Below are 15,067 nucleotides of genomic sequence, written 5' to 3' on the forward strand. Positions count from 1 at the left end.
CCACACTGTTTTCCATAGTGGCTGTACTAGTTTGCATTCCCACCAACACTGTAAGAGGGTTCCCTTTTCTCCACACCCTCTCCAGCATTTATTGCTTGTAGACTTTTGGATAGCAGCCATCCTGACTGGCATGTAATGGTACCTCATTGTGGTTTTGATTTCCATTTCTCTAATAATGAGTGATGTTGAGCATCTTTTCATGTGTTTGTTGGCCATCTGTATGTCTTCTTTGGAGAAATGTCTGTTTAGTTCTTTGGCCCATTTTTTGATTGGGTCATTTATTTTTCTGGAATTGAGCTGCAGGAGTTGCTTGTATATTTTTGAGATTAATCCTTTGTCTGTTTCTTCATTTGCTATTATTTTCTCCCAATCTGAGGGCTGTCTTTTCACCTTACTTATAGTTTCCTTTGTAGTGCAAAAGCTTTTAAGTTTCATTAGGTCCCATTTGTTTAGTTTTGCTTTTATTTCCAATATTCTGGGAGGTGGGTCACAGAGGATCTTGCTGTGATTTATGTCGGAGAGTGTTTTGCCTATGTTCTCCTCTAGGAGTTTTATAGTTTCTGGTCTTAGATTTAGATCTTTAATCCATTTTCAGTTTATTTTTCTGTATGGTGTTAGAAAGTGTTCTAGTTTCATTCTTTTACAAGTGGTTGATCACTTTTCCCAGCAACACTTGTTGAAGAGGTTGTCTTTTTTCCATTGTATATCCTTGCCTCCTTTGTCAAAGATAAGGTGTCCATAGGTTTGTGGATTTATCTCTGGGCTTTCTATTCTGTTCCATTGATCTACATTTCTGTCTTTGTGCCAGTACCATACTGTCTTGATGACTGTGGCTTTGTAGTAGAGTCTGAAGTCAGGCAGGTTGATTCCTCCAGTTCCATTCTTCTTTCTCAAGATTGCTTTGGCTATTCGAGGTTTTTTGTATTTCCATACAAATTGTGAAATTATTTGTTCTAGTTCTGTGAAAAATACCGTTGGTAGCTTGATAGGGATTGCATTGAATCTATAGATTGCTTTGGGTAGAATAGCCATTTTGACAATATTGATTCTTCCAATCCATGAATATGGTATGTTTCTCCATCTGTTTGTGTCCTCTTTGATTTCTTTCATCAGTGTTTTATAGTTTTCTATGTATAGGTCTTTTGTTTCTTTAGGTAGATATACTCCTAAGTATTTTATTCTTTTTGTTGCAATGGTGAATGGAATTGTTTCCTTAATTTCTCTTTCTGTTTTTTCATTGTTAGTATATAGGAATGCAAGGGATTTCTGTGTGTTAATTTTATATCCTGCAACTTTACTATATTCATTGATTAGCTCTAGTAATTTTCTGGTAGAGTCTTTAGGGTTTTCTATGTAGAGGATCATGTCATCTGCAAACAGTGAGAGTTTCACTTCTTCTTTTCCTATCTGGATTCCTTTTACTTCTTTTTCTGCTCTGATTGCTGTGGCCAAAACTTCCAACACTATGTTGAATAGTAGTGGTGAGAGTGGGCACCCTTGTCTTGTTCCTGATTTCAGGGGAAATGCCTTCCATTTTTCACCATTGAGGGTGATGCTTGCTGTGGGTTTGTCATATATAGCTTTTATTATGTTGAGGTATGTTCCTTCTATTCCTGCTTTTTGGAGAGTTTTAATCATAAATGAGTGTTGAATTTTGTCAAAGGCTTTCTCTGCATCTATTGAGATAATCATATGGTTTTTATCTTTCAATTTGTTAATGTGGTGTATTACATTGATTGATTTGCGGATATTAAAGAATCCTTGCATTCCTGGGATAAAGCCCACTTGGTCATGGTGTATGATTTTTTTAATATGTTGTTGGATTCTGTTTGCTAGAATTTTGTTAAGGATTTTTGCATCTATGTTCATCAGTGATATTGGCCTGTAGTTTTCTTTTTGTGTGGCATCTTTGTCTGGTTTTGGAATTAGGGTGATGGTGGCCTCATAGAATGAGTTTGGAAGTTTACCTTCTTCTGCAATTTTCTGGAAGAGTTTGAGTAAGATAGATGTTAGCTCTTCTCTAAATTTTTGGTAGAATTCAGCTGTGAAGCCATCTGGTCCTGGGCTTTTGTTTGCTGGAAGATTTTTGATTACAGTTTCGATTTCCTTGCCTGTGATGGGTCTGTTAAGATCTTCTATTTCTTCCTGGTTCAGTTTTGGAAAGTTATACTTTTCTAAGAATTTGTCCATTTCATCCAAGTTGTCCATTTTATTGGCATAGAGCTGCTGGTAGTAGTCTCTAATGATCCTTTGTATTTCAGTGTTGTCTGTTGTGATCTCTCCATTTTCATTTCTAATTTTGTTAATTTGGTTTTTCTCTCTTTGTTTCTTAATGAGTCTTGCTAATGGTTTGTCAATTTTGTTTATTTTTTCAAAAAACCAGCTTTTAGCTTTGTTGATTTTTGCTATGGTCTCTTTAGTTTCTTTTGCATTTATTTCTGCCCTGATTTTTAAGATTTCTTTCCTTCTGCTAACCCTGGGGTTCTTCATTTCTTGCTTCTCTAATTGCTTTAGATGTAGAGTTAGGTCATTTATTTGGTTTTTTTCTTGTTTCTTGATGTAAGCCTGTAATGCTATGAACCTTCCCCTTAGCACTGCTTTTACAGTGTCCCATAGGTTTTGGGTTGTTGTGTTTTCATTTTCATTCAGTTCTATACATATTTTGATTTCTTTTTTGATTTCTTCTATCATTTGTTGGTTATTCAGAAGCGTGTTATTTAGCCTCCATATGTTTGAATTTTTAACAATTTTTTTCCTGTAATTGAGATCTAATCATACTGCACTGTGGTCAGAAAAGATGACTGGAATGATTTCAATTTTTTTGAATTTTCCAAGACCAGATTTATAGCCCAGGATGTGATCTATTCTGGAGAAGGTTCCGTGTGCACTTGAGAAAAAGGTGAAGTTGATTGTTTTGGGGTGAAATGTCCTATAGATATCAATTAGGTCTAGCTGGTCCATTGTGTCATTTAAGGTTTGTGTTTCCTTGTTAATTTTCTGTTTAGTTGATCTATCCATAGTTGTGAGTGGGGTATTAAAGTCTCCCACTATTATTGTGTTACTATTAATTTCCTCTTTCATACTCGTTAGTGTTTGCCGTACATATTGCGGTGCTCCCATGTTGGGTGCATATATATATTTATAATTGTTATATCTTCTTCTTGGATTGATCCTTTGATCATTATGTAGTGTCCTTCTTTGTCTCTTTTCACATCCTTTATTTGAAAGTCTATTTTATCTGATATGAGTATTGCGACTCCTGCTTTCTTTTGGTCTCCGTTTGCATGAAATATTTTTTTCCAGCCCTTCACTTTCAGTCTGTATGTGTCTCTTTTTTGAGGTGGGTCTCTTGTAGACAGCATATATAGGGGTCTTGTTTTTGTATCCATTCAGCCAATCTTTGTCTTTTGGTTGGGGCATTCAACCCATTTACATTTACGGTAATTATTGATAGGTGTGGTCCCGTTGCCATTTACTTTGTTGTTTTGGGTTCACGTTCATACAACCTTTCTGCATTTCATGTCTAGAGAAGATCCTTTAGCATTTGTTGAAGAGCTGGTTTGGTGGTGCTGAATTCTCTCAGCTTTTGCTTATCTGTAAAGCTTTTGTATTCTCCTTCATATCTGAATGAGATCCTTGCTGGATACAGTAATCTAGGTTGTAGGTTATTTTCTTTCATTACTTTCAGTACGTCCTGCCATTCCCTTCTGGCCTAGAGGGTTTCTATTGATAGATCAGCTGTTATCCTTATGGGAATCCCTTTGTGTGTTATTTGTTGTTTCTCCCTTGCTGCTTTTAATATTTGTTCTTTGTGTTTGATCTTTGTTAATTTGATTAATATGTGTCTTGGGGTGTTTCACCTTGGGTTTATTCTGTTTGGGACTCTCTGCGTTTCTTGGACTTGGGGGGCTATTTCCTTCCCCATTTTAGGGAAGTTTTCAGCTATTATCCCCTTGAGTATTTTCTCATGGCCTTTCTTTTTGTCTTCTACTTCTGGAACTCCTATGATTCGAATGTTGGGGCGTTTCACATTGTCCCAGAGGTCCCTGAGGTTGTCCTCATTTCTTTTGATCCTTTTTTCCTCTCTGCTTCATTTATTTCCACTATTTTATCTTCTACCTAACTTATCCTATCTTCTGCCTCCGTTATTCTACTCTTGGTTCCCTCCAAAGTGTTTTTGATCTCATTCATTGCATTGTTCATTTTTAATTGACTCTTTTTTATTTCTTCTAGGTCTTTATTAAACATTTCTTGTATCTTTTCAATCTTTGTTTCCAGGCTATTTATCTGTAACTCCATTTTGTTTTCAAGATTTTGGATCATTTTTATTATCATTATTCTAAATTCTTTTTTAGGTAGATTCCCTATCTCCTCCTCTTTTGTTTGACTTGGCGGGCATTTTTCATGTTCCTTTACCTGTTGGGTATTTCTTTACCTTTTCATCTTGTTTAGATTGCTGTGTCTGGAGTGGGCTTTCTGTGTTCTGGAGGTCTGTGGTTCCTTTTTATTGTGGAGAATTTATCCAGTGGGTGGGGTTAGACGATTGGGTTGTCAAGGTTTCCTGGTTAGGGAAGCTTGCGTCAGTGTTCTGGTGCATGGAACTTGATTTCTTCTCTTTGGAGAGCAAGGAGTGACCAGTAATGAGTTTTGAGATGGGTCTATGTGTTAGGTGTGACCTTGGGCAGCTTGTATGTTGATGTTCAGGGCTATGTTCCTGCGTTGCTGGAGAATTTGCGTGGTATGTCTTGCTCTAAAACTTATTGGCTCTTGGGTGGTGGTTGGTTTCAGTGTAGGTATGGAAGCTTTTGGACGGTCACTTATTACTTAAAGTTCCATGTAGTCAGGAGTTTTCTGGTGTTCTCAGGTTTTGGGCTTAAGTCTCCTGCCTCTGGATTTCAGTTTTATTCTTCCTGTAGTCTCAGGACTTCTCCAACTATACAGCACTGATAAGAAAACTTCTAGGTTAATGGCAAAAAGATTCTCCCCCGTTAGGGACACCCAGAGAGGTTCACAGAGTTACATGAAGAAGAGGAGAGGGAGGAGGGAGATAGAGATGAGCAGGAGGAGAAAAAGGGGGACTCAATAGGAGAGAGACAGATCTACGCAGCTGTCTGTTCCCAGAGTGTTCTCTGTAGCCCAGTCACCTACAAAGATTCACAGAATTGGATTGGGAAGAGAAGGGGAAAGGAGGAAATAGAGGTGTTCTGAGGTAGAGAACAGAGAGTCAAGATTGGGAGAGAATAATCTTCGGTTTAAAGATAGGGCTTCTCTTCTTTTTTTTTTTTTGTAAGGTTATAGTGTATTGAAAATGAAAATTAAGGAGTAGTAGAGGAGTACTAGAGAACTTCAAAAGAAATAAGAGAAAAAGAAAAATAGAAAATAGAAGAGAAAAAGGAAAGAAAAAAAAGAAGAAAAAAGAAAAGAAAAAGAAAAAAAGAAAAAAAAAAAAGAAAAAAAATTTTTTTTCCCCTTAATTAAAAAAATCATAAAAATCTATGGAAATGAAAGTTAAGGAGTAATGGGGGAGTAGTAGGGAATTTTAAAGGAAAATCAAAGAGAAAAAATAAAAAAAGAAAAAAAGTAAAAATATATCTAGGAGTTTCTCTGGAGCTGTTGCGGTTAGTGTGGGTTCAGCTCAGTTTCAGATAGCTCCTCGTTCCAGCTTACACTTCTCGATATCTACAGGCCTCTTCCAGTGTAGTCGGTGTTTTCTATGGGGATTATAATCTGTTGCACCAGTCCCTTCTGAAGCGGTTCCCTTTGTTTATTTGGCTTCTGTTTGCCGGTCTCTTCAGAGCCTCATTTCCGCCCTGACGCAGGCGGGCGGAGGTGGACTCTTATTCAGGTAGCTAGTTCTGTCGCTCTGCGGGGAGGGGCTGGCACTGCGGGGAGGGGCTGGCGCTGCAGGGAGGGGCTGGCGCTCCCGGGAGGGGCTGACGCTGCTTTCTCCGTCTGCGCTGCTCAGGCTCCCGGCTGTTCTATATGGAGCGCGCCCCGCGCTGCGGGAGGTTTCAGCCCTCGGGTGTTCCACAAAAGCGCTGAACGAAAAGCTGCGCCTGCTCTCTGTGCCTTCCCCGTCAGAGCGGTCCAGGCAGCCAGGGGCTTGGTGGGCACACTCTCCCCAGGTGTGGCGCGCCCACTCCCTTCCACGGACCCAGTTTCAGTTTCCGCTGGCGCCAGCCGGGTGCCTGCGCCCTGTGTCTCGCCGCGACCTTCCCCTCCCCCCTGCCTCCTGCCTCCAGCGGGGCTGGGCCGGTCCACAGCCTGCAAGCTCTTCTCTGGACTTTCTTGGTCTCTTTGTTCTGCGAACGGCCGGCGGTGTGCTCGGGCCGGTTAATTTTCACTCTCTCTTTTGGTCTCCCACAGTTCAAGTTGGCAACTCACAGAAGCTCCCTCCGATTGTCCTCAGGGCACTCAGGCCCAGACCCTACCCCAAGCAATGCCACCTAAGACTCCCTTCCCGGGACGGATCTCCGTCCTTAGCTCTTTTGTCTCACTTTTTATCTTTTATATTTTGTCCTACCTCCTTTCGAAGACAATGGGCTGCTTTTCTGGGCGCCTGATGACCTTAGCTAGCGATCAGAAGTTGTTTTGCGAAGTTTGCTCTGCGTTCAGTTATTCTTTTGATGAATTTGTAGGAGAGAAAGTGGTCTCCCCATCCTACTCCTCCGCCATCTTGGCTCCTCCCCCCATAATCCAGAAAATTTTATATAGCAAACTCAACTGGAATTTGAGAACATTTGGGAAAGGTAAACACAATTGAGTTTGAGAATGGATTAATCTAGGAAATGTTAAAGGTTGGTTTTACCTATTTCTATGGAAAGCACAGCAGTAACAATTTTATTTCACGGGAGAAAGAAAGAAAAAGCTTTGGATAAGCCTGAGGCTTTTGGCCCAGAGCATATAGCACAGTGAACTCAACCTTTACATCTTTCTCTTTTCCAGCAATACTTATCTTTATACTTCAGATTAAGGTAAACATCAAGATTAGTGTTAAGACTTAAACCACGAATAAAAGGAAAAAAAAAAAAAACAGGGCATACATAGTACCTCTAAAAATTTTATGATGAGAGATATGACACAAGATATAGATATCTAAAGAAAGAGATTATGAGTAAAACAATCTCAGATTTTAGGGTCATGTGGCAACTTCATACATTTTTTTCTCAATCTCTTTTGTTTTGTATTTGCCACCCTAATGAACTCTGTTACAGTGTTATCCTCAGCTACAGAGTTTAGAGGTATTTTTAAATAACTCAGCTATGTAGAGTTCTCAGTAAGACATTTTAGTGTTGGTCTCATTAAGGAACAATATTTTATTAATATCAAACTCTCAGGAAAGTTATGGAACTTATTTTTTCAAGTTTGCTTACAAAATGCTAAGTAACTATCTTAAAGGGATTGAAAATAATGTAATTCTTTAAGGACATCTTAGAAGGGTAACAAAATTCTATCCCATTATTAATATGTCCTTCTTTTGGGGACTTAAATTTCTAAATTTTATATAGGTAGAATTTATATAGGTAGGATTTATATAGGTAGGGCTATTTACCTCAACATATATGCCTCAAAATCATGATTTTGAGTAAAAAGGCAGAAGTTGCCCCATTCACCCAGATTTTCATCTCTAAAATTGTAGCACATTAAAAAGCATAGAAAAATGGTTTATAGATATTTTCTATTGGCCTATAATTTTCCTTTTAAAGGAACAATCAATGTTTATTCTTTCAATTAGATCTTGATCTGGGAAATATTGAGGACAAAATTAAAAGTTGTAAAATTAAAGAACCAATTAATCAACCTAAATCCTATTGTAGGAGTCACTTAGGTATATCCTAAGTGTCTTTGAACTCACAAAAGGCCCAAATAAATGTGGCAAAGCAGAAAGGAAATCAGAGATAATGAAACTGTTGAGTATTATAAAAGAGTGCATGTGTGGATCATTAAAAATAATATTTTACGACCTAAAAAAAGGGGAATTTTTTTCTAATGAAAGATGTCAGGAAGATTTAATGGAGAATGTAAGTGTGTTTGCTCACTTTTTATGCTGTATCCAAAAGAATAGGAGGTAAACAACTAGAAATAACTGAGAACATTCTACCAGAGCTTCCCTGGTGGATCAGATGGTAAAGAATTCACCTGCAATGTGGGAGACCTGGGTTCAGTCTCTGGGTTGGGACTGGAGAAGGGAAAGTTTACCCACACCGTAGTCTGGCCTGGAGAATTCCATGGACAGAGGAGCCTGGTGGGCTACCCTTCATGAATCACAAAGAGTTGGACAATGACTGAGCGACTGTCAATTTCACTTCATTCCATGCAGCAGTATCCTACTGAGTGAAGGTGGAAAGGACTTTGCCTGTTTGGGAGAAAGTGAGCATTCCAGCTTGTTTCTAACAGAGAGTTTGTGGAGGAAAGAAGCCGTAAATAACATAGAAAGATTAGATAATGCCAAATTGTGGATGACCTTGAAAGTTGGCACAAGGATTCTGAACTTTATTTTGTGAAGAGAAGATGGAATTTCTGAGATGCAAATCTATAATGGCAAAACTGGCAAAGGAGGAGAAAGGGACCTTTATTCTTCTTTCCCGCCTTTCCTTTCTTTGCATAAAAATGTCTAATGTCACAGTCAACTGAGCTTTGAATCTTGCTTAGAAAGACAGTTTTCTCTCTTTAAACGTATAGCATGAATTGAGTTTCTTGGGGATGGTTGTGATCCTTGTCTCCGATACAATGTCACGAACCTCTGTCCATAGTTCATCAGGCACTCTGTCTAGCAGATCTAGTCCACTAAATCTATTTCTCACTTCCACTGTATAATCATAAGGGATTTGATTTAGGTCATACCTGAATGGTCTAGTGGTTTTCCCTACTTTTTTCAATTTATGTCTCAATTTGGTAATAAGAAGTTCACGATCTGAGCCGCAGTCAGCACCCAGTTTTGTTTTTGCTGACTGTATAGAGTTTCACCATCTTTGGCTGCAAAGACCATAATCAATCTGATTTCAGCATTGACCACCTGGTGATGTCCATGTGTAGAGTCTTCCCTTGTGTTATTGGAAAAAGGTATTTGCTATGACCAGTGCGTTCTCTTGGCAAAATTCTATTAGCCTTTTCCCTGCTTCATTCTGTACTCCAAGGCTAAATTTGCCTGTTACTCCAGGTGTTTCTTGACTTCCTACTTTTGCATTCCAGTCCCCTATAATGAAAAAAACATCTGTTTTGGGTATTAGTTCTAAAAGGTCTTGTAGGTCTTCATAGAACTTTTCAACTTCAGCTTCTTCAGCATTACTGGTAGGGGCATAGGCTTGCATTACCATGATATTGAATGGTTTGCCTTGGAAATGAACAGAGATCATTCTGTCATTTTTGAGATTGCATCCAAGTACTGCATTTTGGACTCTTTTGTTGACTATGATGGCTACTCCATTTCTTCTAAGGGATGCTTGCCCACAGAAATAGATATAATGGTCATCTGGGTTACATTCACCCATTCCAGACCATTTTAGTTCACTGATTCCTAAAATGTTGATGTTCACACTTGCCATCTCTTGTTTGACTACTTCTAATTTGCCTTGCTTCATGGACCTAACATTCCAGGTTCCTATGCAATATTACTCTTTATGGCATCGGACCTTACTTCTATCACCAGTCTCATCCACAACTGGGTGTTGTTTTTGCTTTGACTTCATCTCTTCATTCTTTCAGGAGTTATTTCTCAACTGATCTCCAGTAGCATATTAGGCACCTACTGACCTGTGGAGTTCATCTTTCAATGTCTTATCTGTTTGCCTTTTCATACTGTTCTTCGGGTTCTCAAGGCAAGAACATTGAAGTGGTTTGCCATTCCCTTCTCCAGTGGACTACATTTTGTCAGAACTCTCCAACATGACCTGTCCGTCTTGGGTGGTCCTACCCAGCATGGCTCATAGTTTTATTGAGTTAGACAAGGTTGTGGTCCATGTGATTAGATTTGTTAGTTTTCTGTAACTGGATTTCATTCAGTCTGCCTCTGATGGAGAAAGATATGAGGCTTATGGAAGCTTCCTGATGGGAGAGACTTGATTGAGGGGGGAAAGGGGTTTTGTCCTGATGGGCAGGGCCATGCTCAGTAAATCATTAATCCCATTTTCTGTTTATGGGTGGAGCTATGTTCCCTCCCTGTTATTTACCTACAAGAAAGCAAAATGGCTGTCTAAGGAGGCCTTATAAATAGCTGTGATTAGAAAAGAAGTGAAAAGAAAAGGAGAAAAGGAAAGATATACCCATTTGAATTCAGAGTTCCAAAGAATAGCAAGGAAATATAAGAAAGCCTTCCTCAGTGATCAATGCAAAGAAATAGAGGAAAACAATAGAATGGGAAAGACTAGAGATCTCTTCAAGAAAATTAGAGATACCAAGGGGACATTTCATGCAAAGATGGGCACAATAAAGGACAGAAATGGTATGGACCTAACAGAAGCAGAAGATATTAAGAAGAGGTGGCAAGAATACACAGAAGAACTGTACAAAAAAGATTTTCATGACCCAGATAATCACAATGGTGTGATCACTCACCTAGAGCCAGACATCCTGGAATGTGAAGTCAAGTGGGCCTTAGGAAGCATCATGATGAACAAAGCTAGTGGAGGTGATGGAATTTCAGTTAAGCTATTTCAAATCCTCAAAGATGATGCTGTAAAAGTGCTGCACTCAATATGCCAGCAAATCTGGAAAATTCAGCAGTGGCCACAGTACTAGGAAAGGTCAGTTTTCGTTCCAATGCCAAAGAAAGGCAATGCCAAAGAATGCTCAAACTACTGCACAATTGCACTCATCTCACATGCTAGTAAAGCAATGCTTAAAATTCTCCAAGCCAGGCTTCAACAGTAAGTGAACCATGAACTTCCAGATGTCCCATCTGGATTTACAAAAGGCAGAGGAACAAGAGGTCAAATTGCTAACACCTGCTGGATCACCAAAAAAGCAAGAGTTCCAAGAAAACATCTATTTCTGCTTTACTGACTATCCCAAAGCCTTTGGGTGGATCACAATAAACTGGAGAATTCTGAAGGAGATGAGAATACCAGACCCACCTGACCTGCCTCTTGAGAAATCTGTATGCAGGTCAGGAAGCAAAAGTTAGAACTGGACATTGAACAGCAGTCTGGTTCCATGTAGGAAAAGGAGTATGTCAAGGCTCTATATTGTCACCCTGCTTTTATAACTTATATACAGAGTACATCATGAGAAATGCTGGGCTGGATGAAGTAAAAGCTGGAATCATGATTGCCAGGAGAAATATCAAAAACCTCAGATATGCAGATAACACCACCCTTATGACAGAAAGTGAAGAACTAAAGAGCCGTTTGATGAAAGTGAAAGAGGAGAGTGAATAAGTTGACTTAAAGCTCAACATTCAGAAAACTAAGATCATGACATCCGGTCCCATCACTTCATGGCAAACAGATGGCGAAACATTGGAAACAGCAGCAGACTTTATTTTTGGGGGCTCCAAAATCACTGCAGATAGTGACTAAAGTTATGAAATTAAAAGACACTTTCTCCTTTGAAGGAAAGTTATGACCAACCTAGACAACATGTTGAAAAGTAGAGACATTACTTTGCCAAGAAAGGTCCTTCTAGTCAAGGTTTTTCCAGTAGTCACATATGGATGTGAGAGTTGGGCTATAAAACTACTGGTTTTTCCGGTAGTCACATATGGATGTGAGAGTTGAACTATAAAGAAAGCTGAGTGCCAAAGAATTGATGCTTTTGAACTGTGTTGTTGGAGAAGACTCTTGAGTGTCCCTTGTACTTCAAGGAGATCCGACCAGTCCATCCTAAGTGAAATAAGGCCTGAATATTCATTGGGAGGACTGATGATGAAGCTGAAACTCCAATACTTTGTCCACCTGATGGGAAGAGCTCACTCAGTTGAAAGTACCCTGATGCAGGGAAAGATTGAAGGCAGGAGGAAAAGGGGATGACAGAGGATAAGATGTTTGGATGGCATCACCATCACTGACTCAATGGACAGGAGTTTGAGTAAACTCCGGGGGTTGGTGATGGGCATGGATGCCTGGCGTGCTGTAGTCCATGGGGTCATAAAGAGTCAGACATGACTGAGCGACTGAACTGAACTGAACTGAACTGATGATTTGAGTTGATTTCTAGAGGTTCTCCAATAACAAAGAAAATGCCAAATTTGATGAACAAAAAAGGTCATTAATGACCACTGTGCTGACACTAAAAATAAGATTATTTGATAATACTCTCATTTGAGAGCTAATCTACTTTAAAGTGTGTAAACTGTTACCCCCTTTCAAATTGCATTCAGTTCAGGCTATCTCCTTATTAATAGCACCCTATTTCTTATCTCTATCAGACTGATCCAAACTTATGACTCCAAACTTTGTTGGCATCTTCTTGTGACAGGAAAAGGAACTTTGACCCTGGGATGCCAAATTTTGGAGAATGTCATTCAGTTCATCTTGAGAAACCACAACACATCATCATTTTTTTTTTTTTTTCACTGAAATCAGTTTATGGAGAAATGTTTCTATCCACTCATCTTTTAGCTATTCAGGTTTGAACATGTGAAGTTTTCAATTATGATTCATACCAGGAGTGGGATTTTTTTAACATCCCCAAGCCCCTTAAATTGGTTTCCTTCTCACCCTCTCCCATCACCTCCTTTCCTATTGAGATTAAGGAATGTATAAAATACAACCTGTTAGTGCCAGGAGGGATTACTACTATATATTATCACTCACAGCTCATTAACCTCAAAGCCCTGCTAACTAAGAAAATCCTCTCTAATGAGGTTTCCCTTGACTGCACTAAAGAACAAAAGGTCTAAAAGTTTTCCCTATTACCAATGTTCCTCAAATTATTGCACTGTAATTAAAATGTAACTTTAAGGCCAAAGAAGAAGAAAAAAAAAAAAGCTTAAATTTGATTTAAACTGTAAAAAAGACCTTAAGAAAACTTCTGCTTTGTCCTTTGGTGCAACTAAGCCACAGGAAACCATTCAATTTGGGACAGATGATTTTTCTTAGTCAACCTGGATTGTCCCAGGATGGGGGGTGTCGTGTGTACCTGTGGCTGATAAATGTTGATATCTGGCGAAAACCATCACAATATGTAAAGAAATTAGACTCCAATTAAAATTAATTATTATTTCTTTAAAGAGGTAAGCATGGATCCATATCATTCAGACTGAAATACTTTTGTAATATAGAAAGTAAAAGTATATTTCTCACCTCAGTGATCTAAACAGACTTTCTTTTGGTAAAGCAATCCCCTAGATAATAACACAAGTCTACTCTTCTTGACAGTGAGTGACCTAGAAACCAGAATTGAGATTAGCAAATTGATGGGTCCTGGTCTATTTCTTATTTAGAGCCCTAGAGTCAGGGTTATCTGTATGGTTACATCACTAGAATCCTAAGGATTAGAGATGTGGGTAAAACAAACAGAAGGAGCTGTATTCCCAGGAGAAATTTATAATCTGGTGAAGTAGCTAGAATTAAGTATCCTCACCTCTGAGCTTTGAGTTTTTAAATGCCCAAAATGCAAATAATAATTACCTCTTTTAGCTTCCTTGGAAACCTGATTTATGTGTGTAGTGTATCCTCAGAGGAACAGACTAAAGAGTTAGGGACTCGGTCTGGAAAATGAAGGCTGAGAGGAGAATAAAACTACTGCTTCTAAAGTGGTGAAGGGACCAGCTTGAGGGAATACAACCTTGACCACTGAATCCTAGAAGACTAATTAATAAGCCAAGACTCTTGAAACTCAAGCAATTTAATTTTAAAACATTAAAGATAAGTCTTACTCCACAAAGGAAGACTAAACACATGACACTCATTAAGCAAAAATACTTGCAATTTGAAAAGAGAGAGAAAACATCCAAATTTGAACCAAATTCTCATAACAAAGTTCTAATGGATGCTAAAATATTTAGGACAGATCCCCAGTCTTGGCATTCAGGTCAAAAAAAGAAACCAATGACCCATCCTATAGTGAAGCAGGAAACTTCTGGGTTATAAATATCACTGCATATATTCATGGTTTCCTTGTAACTGCAGAAATTGCCTGTTAAGAGATAATGCTAAAGCAATACAATGAGAGATGTCTTCACTGTCTGCTCATGAGGAGGAAAAGGTAAAAATGAAATAAACAGAAGCCATGCTAAACTCTAATCACTTATACCACTGGCTTTGTACACACAGCTGCTTGAATTAAAAGTTTTTTCAAAGTACAAAAAAAATAATGAAAATTGAAAGACAAACATTCCTCCTGTCAAAGAGTTTGCAATTTGTTGCATTTTGTTAAAAAGATGGACTGTAATCCCAAAACATCCATTCAAGTCCTAGCGTTAGTGCTAATTTATACTAATACAAGAAACTGATTTGTCCACACTGGGTTTAAATACATTTACGCTATCTAAGAGATAAAAATACCCATCTTCTCTATCACCAGATAATCTTAAAAACTACATATAATTAAATGTAAATATATTCATAATAAAATATAATTTTAAATAAAAATGCAGTTGATGTAAAACTGACAGAAATTTTAACAAACAAAACAAAACAAACTAAAACTAAATATAATAAGCACTATGGAAGTGCTTTGAAAAATAAAACACACTCTACAAGCGCTATACAAATGCAAAATATATCTGTTAGTAACACTGTTAACATATTTCAGAAATTTTCCCTTTGTTCTACTTAAGGAGATTTTTCTTTTTAAAGACAAAAGAACATGGAGCCACAACTACATCAAGCACAAAGACTTTATGTGCTATTCCTACACTTAAAAACTTAAGCAAATGTTTATAACAATTTCAGCCTTGGAATTCTAGAAATCCTGAATACCTGAAGCCTACCATAGGTAAACCTAAGGTTTATGAGAAGAGTCCAATCAACTCTTTAGTTAGAATGAACAGAATATGTTAGCCATAATATAGTCAGAGCTGGCATTTTGCCATCGAACCCTAGTGCATGATATAAACAATAGGGATTTGATAGAATGGGGCTCCTCCATCAGGAATGGAAACTGCCTTCACCAAACCCAGGACTGT

This window comes from Dama dama, chromosome 27, assembly GCF_033118175.1.
Source record: "Dama dama isolate Ldn47 chromosome 27, ASM3311817v1, whole genome shotgun sequence".
In the NCBI taxonomy this organism is placed as follows: Eukaryota; Metazoa; Chordata; class Mammalia; order Artiodactyla; family Cervidae; genus Dama; species Dama dama.